The sequence below is a fragment of the Passer domesticus genome, chromosome Z (assembly GCF_036417665.1).
Source record: "Passer domesticus isolate bPasDom1 chromosome Z, bPasDom1.hap1, whole genome shotgun sequence".
NCBI classification, from domain to species: Eukaryota; Metazoa; Chordata; class Aves; order Passeriformes; family Passeridae; genus Passer; species Passer domesticus.
Window position 1 is genome coordinate 5,726,173 of NC_087512.1, and position 21,365 is coordinate 5,747,537.

The 21,365-nt window shown below is 35.6% G+C and overlaps 1 long non-coding RNA gene across 2 annotated transcripts in view; it reads right to left on the reverse strand.

The window, feature by feature from the left end:
- The window catches only part of LOC135291011 (uncharacterized), a 28,629-nt gene that overhangs the window by 850 nt on the left and 6,414 nt on the right, over window positions 1–21,365 (reverse strand). The window contains exons 2-4 of one of the 2 annotated variants that reach the window (XR_010353880.1): window positions 14,209–14,391; window positions 5,920–6,083; window positions 2,182–3,708 (exon numbers count right to left, since the gene is read on the reverse strand). This is a non-coding gene — a long non-coding RNA (uncharacterized LOC135291011). Of the gene's footprint in view, window positions 1–2,181; window positions 3,709–5,919; window positions 6,084–14,208; window positions 14,392–21,365 lie in introns of those variants that run through there. The other variant, XR_010353879.1, reaches the window with a different exon arrangement.

A 21,365-nucleotide genomic window follows, 5' to 3' on the forward strand; every position in this document is an offset into this window, starting at 1 on the left:
AACACTTATATTTGTGCAAAAGCAATTTCCAAGCCTTGCTTATCTTTTAAAATGTGAAAATGCCCTTGTTTATATTTTCAGCCCTCAAAACACTCTAAATATTTCTGTTAGACCTTCTAAAGGAGAGATCTTTGCAAAAGCTTAGAAAGAATTGCTTAACAGTAGTTTGAAAGTCAAGGTCAGAACACACTTTGCTAAAAAGAGTGAGTGGCAAACCCAAATATTCCACAAGCAAAATGGTGCAATTTGGAATAATAATTATTACTGCTACTACATAATTTAAATTTTACAGATTGCTTTCAGATATAAATCTCCAACTGAGTTTGGGGATTTGGATTGTTTTTGTTTTTTCCATTTTTTAAAGAACAACCTCTATGCAGTGTTGCATGCACATTAAAATCATAATATTGTAACCTCAATACAAGAAACAGATAAATGGCTAGGGTCCAGAGGAATGGATAAAAGAGGAAAGTATCCTCAGTGTATCACATGAGAAATGTGGTGCCTTTGCCTTTGGATAAACAGGACACGATTATTGTGGTATGTTTTGTCACAGCATTGGCTAAAATTTGCCTATGAAAGCCTAAGCAAAATGCAGTCAGTATAGGCAGAACAGGAAGGGCAACTTCAAAACCAATGAAAAAATGGGAGTATATTATAACAAAAAAAAACCCAAAAAAACCAACCAAAAAAAAAAACCACCACAAAAAACCCCAACAAAACAAAGAAAAAAACCCCCTAAAAAACAACAAAAAACCACCAAAACCAACCAACCAACCAAACAAACAAAAAAGAAAAAACAAAAACAAAACAAAACAAAAAAAAACCCCCAAAAAAAAAACAACCACAAAACCCCAAGCTTTTGTCTGCATGCAAATCAAATACTATTTTTCCTCTTTAGGTTTCTCAAAATAATCTTATTGATGTTTAACAACTTCAGGGGCCATGGGTGGTTCTTGGATTAGTTACTGCTCATTATACTCTGGGACCCATCCAATTCAACTGTAAGCAAGCTTGAACAGAAAGCTGTAAACAAATTCTTTTTTATACACACATGTGCATATGCCATTGTGCATGGATACTCACATGGAGTTAGAAAAAATAAAATTATTATTAAGTTTATTACATTTATGATGGGTGATTCTTTCTGAGCAATACTGAAACTGTACTACTTGTTGTTGACCCAGATCTGCTCCATCCATCTGTATCCAAATACATATATATGTAACTAAATATTTCTTACATAAATATTTCTGTATATTCATACATACATATATATGTATGCATGAATATACAGAAAGAATTTTTACTTATATATATATAAGTAAAGTACTTATATATAAGTATATATATATAGGTATGTATGAATATACAGAAAGAATGTTTACTTATATATCTATATATACTTATATACATAAGGCTATATATATGCATATACTTATATAGATATACATATATGTATATACTTATACACATACATGTATATACTTGTATACATAAGGAGGGAAAGTAATAGCAAAAGATATAGAGACCACAGAAAAACCTTATCTCACAGATTTCTTAGCTAATTTTCATATCCTTGGAAGACAAATGTATTTCTCTCTGTGAACGAATATTAAAATGCATTGATCGTTCAAGAAGATACCTGATGACAACTTGAAATACAGATAAATTATAATTTCTTCTCTCATTAGCAAACTATAAACTGTCAGCATCTATGGACACTAAATTTGTTATTAAACTTTGCCAAGATAGATGCTGCTAATAAGAAGATGTTTTTCTTACTGCTATTATCTACAGACAAACTGATTTAGGGTTTTCTTTTCAGTGCTTCTGCTTTTCTCTAAGAATTGAATTTACACTTGAAAAAAAAAACGTATTTCCATGGCTTTAAAATATGAATTTGATTAATGAGTGGTAACTTTATGATTAATACAAATCTGTAATTTATAAAACTAGTATTACAATTTTGAAGACTTGAGACAGCATTAAAACACCTAGCTTTTTTTTTTTTACTTTTCTTTTTTATTAATAACAAAGACTAGATATTAAAACAAAGGAGCAGGAGCTCAGTCTGGTTAATACAATATAATCATACTAAGAAGAATTAATATAACTTTTAGAGAAAAGAAAGCTTCAAGACATTTACCCTACTCTTTCACTTTGGAAAATTGCTCACATATTTATTTGTATGAGTGATTACTTTAAACAACAGTGATGTCTAGCCTTACTCTTAGACTTGAACAATCTTTTTCTGAAATTAAAGCAAGAACAATGCTGATAAAGTAGTAATGTGCTCAGGGCTAATGCTTCACTTTGTCTTCTTAGAGATTCAGTAGTCAATGGGTTATTTCACAAATCAGTGGAAAAGCAAACTTCTTATCTTGGCAGTCAAAAATATGTTAGATCAAAGAATACTTCTGTGTCCCTTCTCCATGATAATGGGCAAAAGTCCAACTTCGGTCCCAAAGTCATTTTCAAAAAGAGTATGTAGTTTAGTATCAACAAACAGCGGGACAATGAGGAAATATGTTTATATATGTGTGTGTTGTATATATGTTCACTCCAGGTGAATTGAACTAAATGATTTTCAAAAGTCCCTTCCAAATTATTCTATGATTCTATGATTCCATGTTATACAATAACTGTGTTGGGGCAATGCTGAACTTTGTGTTCTGTAAGACTAGAGGTAGAAATTTGGCACATTTCTTTTAACTCAAGTTAGGATCCTGCTTTGGATCCTGCTTAAGATCCTAAGACACCGAAGTGAAAGGACACATTACAGATACAGAGTTCTGAAAAAACACATTATTTTGATTACAGGAAAATTTTTCTTTATCTTTTTGTCCCTCTCTCATCCTTCATTGTCAATGAGCATTGAAAACTAATGGTATTTTGTCTTATTTTTTGACCCTATAAAGATGTTTAATGAATATTTTGCTTCCTGCAAAATTCAAAGCTTCATGTATTAAATTCATTGGATCAGGACAACACAGTCCAATAAATCAGATTTTTGTGTTTCAGCACAACCTGGCTTATGCTTAAGCATTAAATGGGCCGATTTTTTTTGGAAACCTGGCAAAAATCATTATCCAGAAGATTTCAGAATTTCTATGTTCTTCTTTTTAGTGTTATAATGTCATTTTAAATCACGTTGTTAGTTCCATACGGTATCAGAAGGCTCAATTCTTTTTGGTATAAGAGGGACTGCAAGAGAAAAAGAACAAGATACAATTGTGCCTGTGAGTATGAGCATCTATGACCTCATGTATGTTGAAGTCTGAGGGAAAGAGAGAGAGCAAAAGAAGGAAAGAGGAGTGAGAGACATTTAATGAAAAATTTGGATTATAACAATGTTTCTCAATAATAAGTCCACTCCTCAAAGCAAATTACATTTCTTTTGCAACTGTGAAAGGCTTAGTATTAGTTCTGACACTTTAAAATATGCCCGTATGGCTGTGCCCCGTTCAAGCTGCCAGCTTTGTAACAGCTTCAAAGCCAAAGCAGGAGTATAAGACTTAAAGACAGAAGTCTAATTTTTGAGCACAGGATCAGTAAAGCATGTAGACAAAATCCTGGAAATTAAAATGGGCTAGAGTTGAATAAATATATTCTATCCCTTGTCATGCCTTCCTTCTTATACGTGTTCTTTGCTGCAAATATTATCTGGAATTTCCTGCCCCTGAGGTCCTGGCAAAATCCACTTGGCTGGGAAGAAAAACATATAAAAATATTATTTGCACTTGGGACAGTACCAGACAATGCATGAGATAAAAAAAAAAAAAAGGAAAAAAAAGGAACACTCTATATAAAATCATTAAATAAAATAAATAAATGTTTTCTTAATTGTGAGAGAGTGCAATATCTATCTCCCTCACCACCTGTCAAGATAGCTTGAAGTAGGTAAATTTGATTGTTTCTATTCCACAGGGGAAAAAAAAAAAAACAAAAAACCAAACAAACAAAAAAAAAAACAACCCAACCCCCCCAAAAAAAAACCCCTAAAAACAAAACAGAAACAAAACAAACAAACGAAAAAAAAACAAAAAAACAAAAAAAAACAAAAAAAAACAAACAAAAAAACCCCCCAAAAAAACAAAAAAAACCCCCCAAAAAACAGAGAACAAGAAAGAGTAAGAAAGAGTAAGGTTATGTCTTTCAAAGGAGCTTGATAAAGTTCACTTGACATCAAAAATGTCATTTATGGTCTTGAGCTTGGTTTTGTTGCTTTGTAGAGGGAACTGAAAATTTGTCTGCAGTTAGACTAGTATTCATAGCAACCAAGATGCCCAGTATCTGTCTGGAAAGATTATATATATATATATATATATATATATATATATATATATATATATATATATAATTTTCTTTTAATTTATTTTTTTCCCCCCAATACAGAAACTTTTACCTTGTAATGTTCATCTGCAAAATCAGTAACTTCTGTTTGAAGACAGTGTTTGAGGATATAAACAAAAGTAATCTTTTACTGCTCCTCATCCAGAAATAAGTCAACAGTCTTTGAAACTCAGGGTTCTTCACAAAAGCATTGGGTTTTCACTACAGCTCAACAGGTCCATACAATCAAAAGTAAATCTCTGTGGCTCTGGCATTTCATTTCCAGATTCCTCCTGTGAAGTATCTTCCACAAGACTCTATTACAAGTATTAAAGGTGAAGAAGTTGTAATCTGAATCTCTAGGAAGATCATGAAATGTAACCTGGGACAAAATTACCAGTCACGGGTTTTGTGTAAGCAATATGCTAGACAATGCTGATTTATAAGGAAAATGGCCTGAATTTCTCCCTAAGATAATAACCTTATCTTTTAATTGCTAATATATGGCTAGGAACTGATAGCTGGATGATTTGTTCATATGATTCTTCTTTTTTTACTGCAAACATCTTGTGATGTGCACTGATTTATCACAACAAGAAAAATAAAGGATGTCTCAATTATATGGTAGAATTTAGAAATGTCTATTTCCTGCAGTCTTTTTATATGCAATCCATACAATATAACTGAAAAATCGGAAGGTCCTTTTTTAATCCTCTTTATTTTTTTATTTTTCCTTCCGTCCCCAGAGACTAGTAGTATGAAGAGACTAAATAGAACAGATCAGATTTTGTCTTTAATTTTCTCTAATTTGAGGAGCTCTTAGTTCATTTCTGCACAAAGACTATTAAAAATTGCTAGGTTTAATTCTAGGTTTCATCTCTTCTAACCCTAGATATGTTATAATTTAACATCTATATCTGAGCCAGTTGTTTGAAACTCTGTCTATAGTCAGACAAGAGAAAGAGGCATGACTAGTAGCAGAACATCTATTGTCTCTCCCTTACAATGGAATAAATGGTATCCAGATGTCACCCATTTTCCTATATTAATCTCAAGAAACTGATGATGACCATCTCAGATCCAGACTCAGATTAGATTGAGGCAGATGAATCACGTCCTTAGTTATCTTTGAAAGGAACAGAGAACTTTTAATTCTAAATGTGTGTTTTTTTGGAAAATATTTAACCAGATCATTTTAATCCACATTCATCTAGAATCTTGTATTATTTTTCCCCCAGCATTCAGCCTTCTTAGGCAATGGATCTAAAGTTGTCAAATAGGAGAAATGAGTTTGTTTATTTCCAAAATGTTCCATTTAACACCCAAAATTCTTTCTTATCTCATAATCCTACACAGAATGAAATGTTGAATTTGGCTCCACAGCTGAGTATGCCCTTCCTAACAGCCCTCATTTGTTATACAGCTACATCTCCGTGAGAACCAGTGTCTTCATTAGGCTCACTTCCATTCTACTTATATCAGCTTGCTTACAGCCAGTTTCACATAGATAGTGACTTTTCTGGCTATGAAGGGTTTGTGTTTAGCAGGTTGATGTTCTGTAGTGGGTGAAATTCCTGATCTCACCTTGCACTAAACAAGCACAAACAGCTTCAATATGTTCCATTGTGTGTGACAGCTGAAGTCTCATCTTCATTTTCAGTCCATTCTTGCAGCACTCAGATGCCTCTTAATAGGTAATACTACATGATTGCAGGCAGGTACTCCAATTCTAGGAGGAGTGGTAAGGGCTGCAAATAAGAACAAAAATAGAAAATACTCTTGATGCTTTATGATCTTTTCACACACAGGAAATCAAGAAACGTCAGTTGAAAATTGTCTCTACAAACGTGAGAAACTGGAGAGGAAAACTCTCTCTCTGCAATGATAGCACTGCATTACATCTCTTCCTAAAAGTTCACTAAATACTTCACAGGTATGAATTACAATGTCTTTGAGTCACGTCTGTCTGGTTAGTGAGTTTGGCAGAAGGCAAGTGAGCTGATGCAGAGGAGGTTGGGCGACTGGCTGGAAGGGAGAGTATGGGAGTGCTGAGAAGGCCAAAATGTAAATCTCTAATGCCTTACTTAGGCTGGTGACATGCATTGCTTTTCATGACTTATTCTTGTATACTTCTGCCTCTTTCTCCATTGAGAGAAGAATCCCAAAATCAATAAGGTTTTTTTTTTTTGACACAACAATACCAATGAGGTGAGTTAAGGCACAGGATCAGTAACATGCAGACGTAGTGGAAGGTGTCCCTGACACGGCAGGGGGCTCAGAACTAGACTATCTTTAAAGTCCCCTCCAACCCAAAGTGTTCTTTGATGATTCTATGACTTAGAATGGGCCTAGCCCCTCTGAATACCCTTTTTCTTTTGCATAAAGGCAACACTGTCTTGCCAAGCTGGATTTCAAAGCAGCCACAAGTCAAAACTTGGAAAATTTCCCCACTCGTTTGTGTTATCAACTGTTTGCTTATCTGTGTAATGCAAACACATTGTGCCTACTTAGATCCAGTGCTGGAGAAGTCAGAAAGAAGCAATAATTTCCACAGGAAGAGTGACTAGCCAGTGGAGCAACTTACTTAGTATTTTTATAGATTTGTTAATGCTAGAAATGTTTAAATCAAAATTTTCTAAGAGATATTCAAAGAGAATGAATTCAGGGAAGTTCTGTGACTTCCGTTAAGAGGGAGGTCAGATAAGATGTTCACAATGGTCCCTTCTGGCTTCATAATCTATGAAGCCATGAAGCTATATGAACCTCTTTCAAGAAATAAAGATGATGGTAACTGTCTATAAATACTTGATAACATGAAATTGCTGGAGGAACTATTTAAGGTGGTTAATGATGGTATTATAGGGAATAATGTCTTCAAACTGAAAAGACCAAGGTAGCATATTTAAGAAAGACAGTATTTTCTAGAAGTGAGGTCAATTGCACAGTGGAGTAATTTACAAAATTGAGTTCTATAAAAAGAGATGTGCAAGAAGAGAGTGAATAAAGCATGTGATTAGTGTATGAAACAAGTTTGTTTTAAAGACAGATAATTCAAAACTAAGTTGGTCAGAAATCCCGTCACTGTTTTATTTAATGATTTTAGAAAAGAGGTGCACTTACTCGCTCGCCCTTTTTTTTTGTTGTTGTTTTTGTTTTGGTTTTGGTTTGGTTTTTTTTAGAATTTACTAAGAAATGGTTTACTGGCTAATGTTTTCTCATCTGAACACAAAACCTTTTCCACCTGACATACGATAGATCTTAAGAGCGAAATAGCTGTATTCCATGAAACAAAACTGGCTTTCCTGTTCTGATTTTCTTGGTTTGTTCCTCAAAAATGAAAATATTTCCCTTGAAGACAAATACTTAACAGTGAAGCATACATCCTTCCACCTCAGTGCAAACTGACTCCAAGAGACAGAGTTATGCATACAGAAAGGACTGACATTTTTTGCTACTGCGGTCATGTTTCCTGCGGTTCTCCTCAGCTTTTTTTGCATACTGAGGTGGTTTGTCAGAGCTTTGCGCACATTCTGTGTCTAAAGGAGCCTCATTACTGGTCTGTGCAGAGACAAGCGAGGTGGAGAAGGATGACAAGGTTTGCATTAATTGCACAGCTATCTGTTGTTCCAGGGGCCATTCAAGCATATAATAACTTAAGTAGACTTTCAGTGAGTTGGAAGTTCTTGCTTTTGGAATATTTTGGCAAGCTGATTTCTTATTATAGCACAGTTGGTATTTCTTTTTAAAGTCTTGACAGAAAGCTGTAGGTGGCCACATAGCTTTTGTCCTGATAGCAATACATTTGCACAATTCCATTAGTCAGGAAAAAAATTCAGTGGTAAAACTGGATTTTATCCTATTTAATTTCTTTATGAAGTAATCTCAGACAGCATGGTTCAGATGTGAATTTACCTGTAAAGGCTCATGAAACATGGGGATGGCTACTACGTCTTTTGGGCTATTAAATAGGCATGCTGGTAACTGGAAAGTTAATCTCACTAATAATATTCAGATTCTTCTAAGTCTGGAGTATTTCATCTTCTTAATCAACAAAACTTACCATGACCTCAAGCTGACTTTCAGTGAATTTGGTCAGATCTCACACATTAGAGAGATCTAATGAGATCTGCACCATGTTTATTCTTTTTGATTGTCTGTAAAGGAAAATTTTCCAAAGTTGCCCAAAGATTAGAATTTGTGTGTGTGTCTGTGTTTCTATTTCAAAATAGAAAATTTTGGATTTTAAACCAAGTCTGTTACTTCTGCAGCTTTAGAAGTGAAATTAATTGATGGAATACACCAGAAAAATTTAGCAAGGAAATTCAATGTGAGGTAAGACATGTTAAGTTTAGATTAAATTAAGTTGGAGGAACACCTAGGAAGATAATGTTTCCTAAAAAATTTGGAATGGTGGAGGCTAGATTCTTATGCAACATCACTAGAAAGGTAATTCTGTTTCTCATTGCTTTGGCATTTTCAGATCTAGCCACAAGACAAAATAGCTCTCCTGTCTATTTCAATCTTCAAATGTATCTGTACTTTAACTTTAATTGAACTTGCAACCAGTAAGAATTTTAGCAATTGTGGGATTTTTTTCTGTAGGAGAACCCAGAGAAAGAAAAATATACAAAAACTATCAACAGGGGAAAATAAGGAAGGCAAGATGTTTGTGTTTAAATATTTTTTAAAAAATCTGTCCATTTCAAAATGTTTGTTAAAAAATGCACGTTTTTAGATTTTGAGAAAATGTAAACTACAGTTTGGACACTTAGCCTTAGTCTTTTTTAGCATCAAGCTGGTAAAGGTAGCAGATTTTTTGGGTGTGCTGGTTTCCTTGTACCAGTCATTCTCCTCCTCTTGAGGACCATACCTCTGTAACTCTGGTTAGAGCAACCCTAAGATCACTCTGGTTTTTGTAGGTGATATATCTCAGCCCAAACAGAGCTATAATACAATCACTATTACCCTCTTGGAAAGCTAAAATTAGAGATTAGGGAACAACCTTTTTAAGCTGTATTTGCAGGTTTTTGTCTGATTTAGTCTTGTCATCTACCACACACAATCACACATATGAAGGAGTATATCACTGCCATGTTTCAATCAAGCATAGTATGAGATGCACTTCCCATCACATGGTTTCCATGTAAGTTAAAATGCACAAAATTATATTTTTAAGATTTAAAAACAGTTGATTATAATTTACATCTCATTAGTATAACAAAAAAGGTATCTCTTACCAAAAGTAAAATCAAATGATCATTGAGATAATTATCCAGTTTTTTGTTCTCATTAAGTTTATTGTTTCAATTGTGTCTGTGTAAATTAGCAAAGACCTTAATTTGTACAGAAAACAATGAATTGTTTTGTTTGTTATTTCCATTGGTGTTACGATAATACATTCACATATTTAAATTTTTTCAGTATAAAAGACTATAGTAAGAGTTTACTCCAGGCATTGCCAGAAAAGCTTAGTACCTGATCTCAAATGTATCAAAGATCCAAATTGCTGGTTAAAAAATATTCATGGCCAAAATTTGATAGAAAATTTCATATACTTGGGGTCTGACAACCCTCATCCTGAGTCTTTTTGAAAACAGAATATATATGTCTCATGCTTGAATCAATAGAATACTGGCAAAGTGAATTTTTGGATATAAGATTAAATGTTATGCTGTCTAATTTACATTAGTTTGTTACAGATGGACCCTTCCTACCCTTCCTGTGTTTCTTCAAGAATATGAGGAGCATTTTGGTTTAGAATACTGTCTTGTCAAGGCCAATACCTAAAAAAAAAAAGAGGCTTTGATTTGGCAGGAGTGAGTCAAAATGCATAACTTTTAGCTGTCTTTATGGTAACTCATAATTTTTTGTGTAGGTTGATCAGGTCAAGATTTATCTCACTTGTATTTAGCTAAAGATTCTATACATTTATATCTGAAGTTTCTTTATTTTAAAAGAAAAAAAAAGTGAAAGAAAAGGACCTCGTATATGAACACTCATATATTTTTAATGACTGCATTATGATGAGCAGTATAACCCTTAAAATTGACTATTTTCCTCCAAGGATTACAAGGGATTATTAGAATGATGAGATTTGATGAAGATATCTGCATAGTAGGCATTTACATCTGAGCAAAGAAAGTACATCCTCACAGTCTATACATAAAGCATAGAAATATGTCAATTCCTGTACCTCTCCCCTGGTAGGATAAAGACTATGGAGAAAAACAGAGAAAAAAGTCAGAGGACCTTCAATTTGCTTTTAGAAAAGGCAGTAAATTAAGTTTATCTATCTGATTGCGAGAGAAAAAGATAAGTTTACTAATTGCTGAGACATGGTAGTTAAAGAATCTTTCCCTCTTCCTTATTTGTAATTGTAATCATTAATAGCTATTTGAATTTTTTCCTTTGTTCTGATAAATTCCTGTTTTAGACAGAGTGGCTTCTTCCTCTGAACAGCTATTGTATAAAAATATTTAAGGGCTATATCCTAATGATTTCACTAAGCCCCTCAACCCTCTCTGGGGTAGCCAGGATTATTTTCTGTACACAATGATTGCCATTACACCCACTGCTCATTCTAAAGGGCTGAACAAGGTAAAGAGAAGAATCCAAACAAGCAAACAAATAAATAAATAATACTATGACACACACACCCCAAAGCTGGATCATACAAGCTACAATAATTTATAAACAGGGGAGGAAAGGGATAAAAAGCAACAGCAACAAAACACAATTCCCCAAACAGCTGGCACATAAAACAGCCCAGAGGCAATCTCTCTTGTAGCACACCAGACAAACCCATAGGTATTTATGAGCAAAACAATTCAGTTTACTTTCCCTAATCCTCCTGACTCCTCCCTCCCCTGACAAAAAAACCTGTGGTGCTTATCAGAGGAAAGCTGGTACTTTGCCTTGTCACTCACACAGCCTTGGGTATGTATGGCCTTAAAAGAACCCCAGGTATGCTTCCTTTTGATATTATGTAGGGATAGGACAATAAGGTGCTGAGAGACAAGCAATAACAGAATGACCTGTCAGAACAAAGTGAGATTTGGGTTCATGGGACTAGGTGCAGTTCAATTGTCTCACACTAATATAAATCAAATAAGCTTAAGAGTCACATGCTAAAAAAAAATTGCTTATCTCCACCCATTACAAAGAAAACCTAACTTAGATAGATTATTTTGCTATAGTTATTAGTTAAGGAATATACCACTTTTGGTACTATATGTGACATGGATAAATGCTACTCAATGCTGTTTAGTTTGCTCTGAGGAGCTTTCTAACAGTTCTACAGCATGTCCTGAAAAGTTCCTAATCCAGTATTATTGGGTTTGCGCAGCAAGGTTTTGGTAGTGAGGGATTGCAGAGGTGGCTTCTCTGAGAAGCTGCCAGAAGTTTGTGAATGTCTGGTCAAGCCAAGATGGACCCACCACTGGCCAAGGCTGAGCCTATCAACAGTGTTAGCAGCACCCCTGGCATGAGAACAGGAGAGAACAACATGGGAGAGCAAAATGGGAGAGAAGCATGAAACTGTGCAAGAGCCCTGCAGCCAGGCAGGGCAGTGCAGGAGGGGCAGGAGCTGCTCCAGGCTCTGGAGCTCAGGTTCCCCTGCAGCCCCTGCAGCAGCCCAGGCTGAGGCAGCTGTGCCCCTGCAGCCCAGGGAGGGCAGGGGGAGCAGAGATCCACCTGCAGCCCCTTGGGGAGCCCAGGCTGGAGCAGGGGGATGCCCACAGGAGGCTGTGACCCCATGGGAAACCTGTGCTGGAGCAGGAGGATCCTGGCATGACCTGTGGCCCCATAAGAGCCCACACTGGAGCAGGGGAAGAGTGGGAGTAATTATTTTACTTCAGAGGAAGGAGTGGCAGAGACAAGGTTTGATGAACTGGCCACAAACCATATCTCCTTTCTTCCTCCACAGTTGCTGCAGGAAAGGTGGGAGAGGAAATTGGAAATGAAAGATGGAAATGGGAAGGTCAGAAAGAAATGCAAAATGTATATTCTAGCCATACAATAACTGCAAAAGTGCCTAGCAAGTGATTTTTGAAAGGAAGAAGAAAACTAGTCTGAAAATTAGTCCCAGAAAGGTTACATAGCTCTCAAGGATATTACACCTTACAGAAGACTGAATCTTACCAACTTAGTGACTGAAACAATTTTCTCTGAAGGGTAGTTCAATAGGAAAGAATGAAGTCAAGGAAAATTTACACTGGTATCATGTTTTGAAAATAGGTGAACATCCCATATTATAAATATTATTTATCAGGTCTTAATAGGTATGTATAAAAGCCTCTGAATATAAATTACAAGATCATTTATCTCAGAAGGGATCTCTTGAGATTATAGAGTCCAGCTTGTCTACTCAAATAGGATCATCTAGAACAGGTTGCTTTAGCAGACATTACGATTACTGTGTAGACAAATCTTGGTATCAGGAAACTTTGCATGAGAACATTTACCAACTCCATCCTTCTGACTTCATGATTACAGAGTTTTCCTCAGGAATTTTTTAAATTCACAGAGAATGATGCTGCCTGGAAGAACTGACAGAGATAATTTCAAACACATAATGTCAAAAGACAGTACAGAATTATCCCAGACTTAGATGAGGAACTTGGAGACGAGGAAGTAAGCATACAAGAAAGCACTGAAAGTAAAAAGTTTTAAATTTGGCTCTTCATCTCTGTTTCTCTACCATGAATTTCCATCAGCTACTAATTTCCACTGTGGCAAATGTGGTACAGGAAATAGCGATTATTAGGACAATGTTGTAAAATTACTGAGACTGTGTTATTCATTATGTAATTAGAATTGTTCGTCCAGCTTCACAATTAATTACTCCACATGCTTAGATGAAATTATTTAATATTACTGCAGTGCATCAAGAACTAACAGCACTTTAGCTGTTAGGCACCATACACCAATCTGCAAGATGAAAATCCTTGCATCAGAGAGTTTATAGCCCAAATAGTGGGGAAAGGTAAAGGACTGGAGGGTGGCCAAGGGCATGGGAATATGAAATGACGCGCCCAAGGCCATATAGCAGCTCAGAAGTGAAATTGGCAGTAGAAATCACAATGCCATCTTTAGAAAACACCAAGGCCATCTTTATGTTACACAGGCTTTTGTATGGAAATCCCTTTAAGCTCAAATTCTCACAAACTCTTGCAAGTCTATCTAATGCACACTTTGCTAATTACAAGTAAAAATTACTCTGTTGAACAAGAAGACAATGAATTTCCAGATTATTGTAAAAAATAACGCTGGCATCAAAACTTTGAAATTAATTAAAGGTGCAAATGACCAAACTATTAGGAAAGAAACATTGCTTAGTGATCTGTGTTTACAGATGACCGATATTACTGAGCTCACAATATTTTTCCTGTAGAGGAAATAAGAAATAAAGCTTTTTAAATTATTTTTTTCAAAGAATATTCCTTATGATTCATGTTGGTCTTGGACTCTCACAGGATCACCGTTTTTGTGATATATAACCTAATTACAAAGGTAATTGATCTTTGACCTAAGTCTCAACAAAATAAGTAGCTAGTTGAGTACTGAGGTTGCAGTTAAGATATTAGGAAACCTTTTCATCCAGCTAATATATGTCACACAATTTTACTCAACTGTATTTTTACTCATTCTGCCTTGAATGCTCTAATGCTGTGCAGATTAAAAAAAATATGTGGGCAAAAATCAAACCCAAAAACTATCACAATATCTATGAAATACCCATTAATATGAAAAATGCACAAAATTAAAAAGAGTTTATGGTATGTTCCTACACATGACTAACACACCAGCTTTGACTAATCTGTGAGATTTCTTGGCAAAGACATGCAATAGTTAAAGCAAAACATTAGAAGTTACCTGTAATACCTCTGCTTGGAGCAGTAGTTCCATTAGAATATGCTTCACCCAAGGCCACTGAAGATTATGCCTTGCTGATGGGTGAATTTCTTGATCCATTAGAAAAGATGATTCTCCCTTTTAAGACTGATGAGTAAATCAATAGAAGACTTTTGGTTTTGTATTCATGCCTATGAGGAAGAACTGGAAAAAGAATAGCACAGAATGTTTGTTGAACCAATTATTCTTGAATAATCCAATTTCTTATTTACTATTGAGAAATCTAATTTTAACAAGTATCTCAAGAAATGTGGTAATTTTAATATCTCTTCTAAATATGTAGTCTGATAGTGATGGTCCATTTTTTCAAAGTGCTGTGTTTTACATAATATACCGGGTAATGTGTACTGAAACATAATTATGAGACTATAATATTGCAAAATAAAATCTCTATTAAAAACGTCAGTGGAGGAAATACAATCTGGAGATTAAAATTAAGTTGATGAAGAGGTAAATTCAATAGAATTGTAGCAAATAAGATGCATGTGACTGTAAGCAAGTTACTGAATATTTTAATGCCTGAGTTCATAGTCTTCAAGAAACCAGTTAATATTTCATTGTTTTATTTTACCTACATTTTTTTCTCACCTGGGCAGGAAAGGAAGTTCGTATTACAGCCTGCGCACATACTGCCAGCAAAAGCAAAACATCTACATATAAAGAAAATATTCCTGAATTCCTGAAGTTCAGTAGATACACAAATACCTGGATAATAAACACACTCCTTGAGACAGCTAAACTTCCAACTACAGTGTCTCTGTGGGCAATTTAATTATCTCTCACTGATTTGAAATGAAATAAACTTACAGGGTAAGTCCTTCTTCTAAATGTTAAACCAAAACAATTTTTGGAAAGAAATGTTATAGGTATCCAGCATGAGAACTCTTGTACCTTCTACTCAATAACCATACCATGATTTTTTTATACCCAAAGTAGTTTTCCTTTCTTCTTTATAGTATAAGAGAACTGTTACCCCCAGAGAAAGATTTCCTGAGTACTGTGCTTTGACAGATGTACAAATATACTAAATTAATCATGCCTGGTGATATCATACTGTTGACTAAAGAGAAATCTATGTGAGATATTTTAAAGAGCTAGTGTAGAAACAGAAGAAGCACACTCCCAAAGTGCTTGGTCTTTCACCCTAATTGAAATGGGAAATTTGATGCCTTCACTGTAGAAAAGTTGCATCCAATTTACATCCACTCAGGAAACCCTAGTCCTTCTGGATTTTAGTACCATCTTTCTGAAAGCATGAATACCTTGGTGTCAGAAAGGAAAAGTCTGCTCTTTAGACCCCCATGAGGATGGATTTTGGTGTTCTGCAGTCCAGAATGGGGAAAGGAAGTGTCAGGTTTCACACCTGTTAATGCTTCTAAATTATGTTCTGCTTTTGTTCTAACCATGATTATTGTCATGGAGAGCCACTGTTAGTCCTTTTCTGTGAAGTTTCCCTTTTTCTATTTGTTGTATATGAAAAGATAAGCAGTGTATGAGAGTTCCTGATTTGTTAATTAGTTCAGTGCTACTCAGTATGTAAGAAATAACATTTAACAAGTTAATTGATAAGTACACAGACACGTTGAGGTAATGAAAATATAACACTGTTGACAGTAATGAAGACCTGAGCCCTTCAGCCGCTGGCTGATGTCTACTAACGAAACTACTCAGGCATAGCTCAGAGAGGGTCAGCCTGAAAAGAGACTCCTGACATGACTTCTGTGAGACATCATAAGGAGATTATGGAAGTGTGGAAAAATTGCCATGTGATCATTTGGTGAAGAGCCAAACATGGAGGAAGAGGAGGGGTGGGAGGAGAAACAGGAAAACAGAAAACATTCAACTACATTCCAGAAAGCTGTCAAACTCTGTTCTTGCCTGATGGAACCCTGTGCCTGATCATAGCAGTCTGCCCTACCTTCTTAACAAATACTTTTCTTGCTTTTTTTGCTCTTGTGTTATTTCTTTTTCTCTGTGTGAATACAACAAGACCTAAGTGACAGAGACTGAGGGTCTAGGTGTCCATAGGTCTAAGAGCCAATATCCAGAGAGACAACTGTACAAGAAAGATTTTGTTAACTTGGAAATGAACCAGTGGCCACAGGGCTCATGGCTTTATGTGTCACCACCTCTGTATCTGTATTATGTTAGGTATGTCAGAATGTGTACGAAAGACCACACTGGTATTCAGGGAAAAGTGAATATAAATATTTGTGGAACAAGAGATTGGGGGGAGGGTGTGTAAACTTCAAATCTATGCCTGTGGGAAGGATATTCCTTCAGCCTTGCTGCTGATCAAACCCCGAAAGGGAAACATCAGTAATGGCATCTATAGGGTGGGTAGTGAGAGACTTTCAAGTTCTAAATATGCACTGGATAAGTATGCAACATCCAGGAGTCACTTGATGTGTTGGCTTTCTCACGTCCTTAAACTTGGAGGCAATACAAGCTCTGTCCTGAAGCTTCATTGCATTTCAGAGGCCAAAAATATGAGGCTAATATTATTTTTTTCTAATGTTTAATTTTTTTAATAATTTATTTCTATATTAATCCGTATGTGTTCTTTTTTAATTGTGTGTCTTCATATGTTCTATAAACCGCAGCTCCTTCCCTCCTCCTGAGTTTATTGGCAAAAGGAAAAAAAAAAAAGACTCCTAGAAAATATATATCTACGTACACATTATATATACACACATACACACACACACACACATATATATATATATATATATATATATATATATATAAAGAAGATATTTCTTCTCTTTCAGTGGCCTAAGAATCAGAAATTTACCGAAAAGTAACACAACTTCAAGAGGAGGACAAAAAATACCCATCTCCTCAGCACTCATCTTTCCTGTTTCTTTCACACATTTTGGCAAATCTACCAGTTTTAGGCTTGAAAATAAATCTGAGTTCCCCACAGTTTCAGACAATTGCATTTTAAATAAAGTAGAAAAAAATCTATCTTTGGACAAAAATGATCATAATTTTGTCCGATTTCCAGGCATGCTCTCTTATCTGATAGCAGTTTCATCCAAACAACTGGTTGTGAGCTGTGCTAAAATGTCTCTATTAAGACAGAGGTACAGCTAAATAGTTTCAAAAGCTTCTCAGATGCAATCAGGAGGTTTTTGATACAAAATGAGGAACTAAAGGCTGAATGAATCTGGACTAGAGGTTTTCCAGTCCTCAGGATTGGACTTGTGGTATCTAAATCCAGTCTAAGTGTCAATTTAGGAGCCTAAGTCACTCTGAGACTAACCTTTGCATCCAAGACTTCATCTAAATGTTACTTATATCCCTTATCAAGGTTTTTTAGTGCTAGCTATCACCCTTGATAGAAGAGTTAGAAAGGAAAGAGAGTTAGCACCCACTCCTGAGATTTATACAATCCTTTTTGGTTTGTGTGAAGTAGCATTGGCTAGATACATTATCTAAGCCTGAAAAACATAAAACAGTATGGAAAACACCATGGATTAACCATATCTGCCTATCAGGGTTTAACACCAGCCAGCAATTCAGTCCCACAGAGCCATTTGCTCATTTTCCCCCTATTGGGATCAGGGAGAGAACAGGAAGACTAAAAGTGAGAAAATTTGGGATGAAGGCTTGTCTATCAGGTTTAAGAGGTAAAGAAAAAAAAAAAAAAGAAATTAAAATACCCAAAACATGTAAAGCAAAAGCCAGGCATAGAACAAAAGAAAACAAGGAATTCCTTCCCACTTCCAATGGGAAGACAGGAGCTCAGGGCCATTCCTGAAAAAGCAGGGCTCCATCACAGGTAAAAGCGGCTTGGGAGTACAAACACCACCACTCCAAATGCCCCCATTGTTCCTCCTGCTTCCCCCAGCTTTGCATGCTGAGCATGGTTCTCTGTGTTATGGGATATCCCTGTGGTCAGTGTGGTCAGCTATCCCAGCTGTGCCCTCTCCCAACACCTTGTGCACCCCCTGGCTGGTTTGGGGAAGTAAAAGGCAGAAAAGGTCTTGACCCTGTGCAAGCCCTGCTCCGATAAGAAAAATGTCTCTTTATTATCATCAGTGTCTTCATCAGAAATCCAAAACACAGACCCATGACAGATATCATGAAGAAAATTAACTCTACCCCAGCCAAAAACACTACACTGCCACATATTTGGAAAGCAAAATGGCCTAAACAGCAAACATTTCCAAGAGTTTGCTGTCTTTTCTTTATGGCAACTGGCTGATTAATAAAAAGCACAATATAATTTTTCATGGTTGTGTGAGAAGTACTTTCACAAAGCACTGAGTTCTGACCATGCAGCCCTTTCACTTTAATGGTAAAATCAGTGGGATTTTTTTGAGATTTTATAACAGATCTACTATAGCACGTTTGCAACCAAGCCTTGCCACTTTGCAGCATATCTCTGCTTTCCACCTTTTTATCCTGTACTGAAGAGTAGCTTAAAAAGAAGCAGGGGTCAGCCCAGATTTCATAAATCAATATTTCACTTAGCAATACAGTCATGGATCAGAAACGTAGTTGTATCCCAGTAAAGGAAATCAGGACTTTATCCTTCCCCCACTGGAATTATATTTAGTGAAAAAAACATAAGTAAAACTTCTGAGCCAGGATTTGGAGATACAAGCTACCTTGTATCGGGTAAGCCAACTCCCTTTGATTATACAGTGAACTTGTGCTTAAAGCATCTTCTGATATGAGATTGTCATAACCTAGTTCCCAGCTACCACACCTGCCTTGGGCAAACCACCTGAGCAGAAGGTTTAATTGGGTCTTTGCAAGTCTGAAAAACAAGGGAGAACTAAGGAAATGAATGATATTATGTGCATTGCCAAAAGGTGTCCCTTTTCAATTTATCTCCCTCCAATTTCACTTGTTCATAGCTCTGGAACAGTTAGAACTTCACTAGCATTTCTGTAGCTAAGTTTTAAATTAAGCACATTATTATTACTAGTGTTGCTTTTCCAATGCAGACAAGTAACATTCCTGTTCTCAATACAATGAAACCTTCAAGAACATTTTTTGTAATTTTGAAAGTACTTTGCAGCTGCTCCCTCTTTATGGTGGATTGTACCAATGCCCTGAAACAAATTAAATTTCAAATTACTACAGAAACTAGAAAATCATAGTGTATTTTGCTGGTTTGTTCTGCTCTTTCATGTTTTTCATGTCTGGATTTTAGTTAAGCTTTAAGTTTTGGTATCTGCTGATGAAAAAATGGCCATGGACAGTCATATGGACTCATTTGGAGACAATAGCTCTGCTTTTCTGAGTCATGCTCCATCAAAGAGCCATTCTACCTTGGCTGTAAAACCAAATAGAAACACATTGACGACCTGTCCCTTCTCTTTCAAAGCTATAGAATGAGAGACTACATATATATTTCATGAGATATATATCATGAAAAAGCAAAAGAAAATTTCTATTTTCCATCTGCATTGAGGTGTTCACTAGCTCAGTCTAAGGAGGAGAAAAAGTAATGCTCAAGTTGAAGTCATAAGCCAGTTCACTATAAGAACTTGTTATATATAAGACTTGTTAACAAGTTTCCATCTCACAGAATTCCAGGGATGTGAGAGATGATATGTGTTTGTAACGAACTCTTGATTATTTTCAAGGCTACTCTTCAGCTATTGAGTTATTTGTTTCACACAACATGTCCCAGTGTATCAGGGTACTGTGCTGCTACAAATTCCCAATATGTACTCCAGTTTCAGATAGTAAACTGCATCACACAAAATATTCCCAAACTCAGACACAAAAATAAAGTAATATTTTACTGTTAAATTAGAATAAAATATAGCCATAATTTGCATCCCTTCATCCCAATCCTTCATTTTGTTTGTTTCTTTTTCATTTCAGTTCAGGTCTTGATATGCCCTCTGCTTCTGTTGTACCTGGTTCTTTACGTAGGATTAGTTTTCTGTAAGGAAGAGCCCAACAGTCAGGGAAGAAATGAAACCTGCCCCTAGTCAGCTGATATGTGGTTCTTTCTCAGGAATTGCAAGGTAAAGCCATGTCAGCAAATGCTCAGAATTACTCAGGTATTTTGAATCATCATAACACTTCTATCATTTAAATCTATGTTTAATTCCAAGGAAGGTCTAAATGATGAAATAAACCTTCATTTTTCTGAAAAAAAATTGTCAATTGTCTTTTTTCCTAGTAAGTCACTTGAATTTTGTTAGTACCTATCAACTGTGGATATTGTAAAAAGAATAAGACATAATTTCCTAATTTTCGGTACGGGTTATTCAGGAAAAAAAAGGCATAAAATTGAACAGAAAATAAGCTTGTATCAAAGCATTTATTCTCACTTTTCTCCATATATCTGCAGAAAGTACTCTGTATGTGATAAAACATCACTATCCAAGTTAAGCTTAGAAAGCTTTTTAGTACGATACAGAAAAATTTGATAAAAATTAAACATTTTCTTGTTAATGTTTAAAAGGTTTGTGAAAACAGGACTTCAGAATATGTTTGTTAAGGGGTCAAATACTTAAAAACATTTCACAAACTATTTGAGGAAAGTAAAAATAATACAGAAAAGCATAAGGAATCCATAGGGTCTAAACCCCAAACACACAGAAGTCAGTGAAAGTATTTCTGTGCAACTCATAATTTTATTAGAGTTATTAAAATAACTATGTTTAACATTAATTTTAGTTCATATTATATGTGTGGAACTAGACAGTTTTAAGACACTTGCTTTAGCTCTGTCTCTGGTGAATGGAGAAAGCTAAATGCTACATTAGATGTCTAAGATTTATGGAGTGAGACATCTTTTGGGAGAGCTCATCTTTCTGTTTTGACTTTAAATGGGGCACAAATAATAAGTTTTAACTAGACAGCTGGCATGTGGATGGCTAAAGCTGAGGCAAGGACAACAGTGACTGATAAATAAAAGATAGAGGCAACATAAGCAAGAGTTTACTTTAATTCTACTACAGACCAACTAAAAATGCATAGAAACTAGGGACTCCCACCTCAGCTGTCCTACACTCATTTAGCAGTATCTTCACAGCTGCACACTGAGGTTAATTTGAACCATTGCAGAGATTGGGATCTACCTGGCCAGTATTGGATCTGGTTTTATCTGATGTGCATACATGAATTATCAAAATTATAACCAA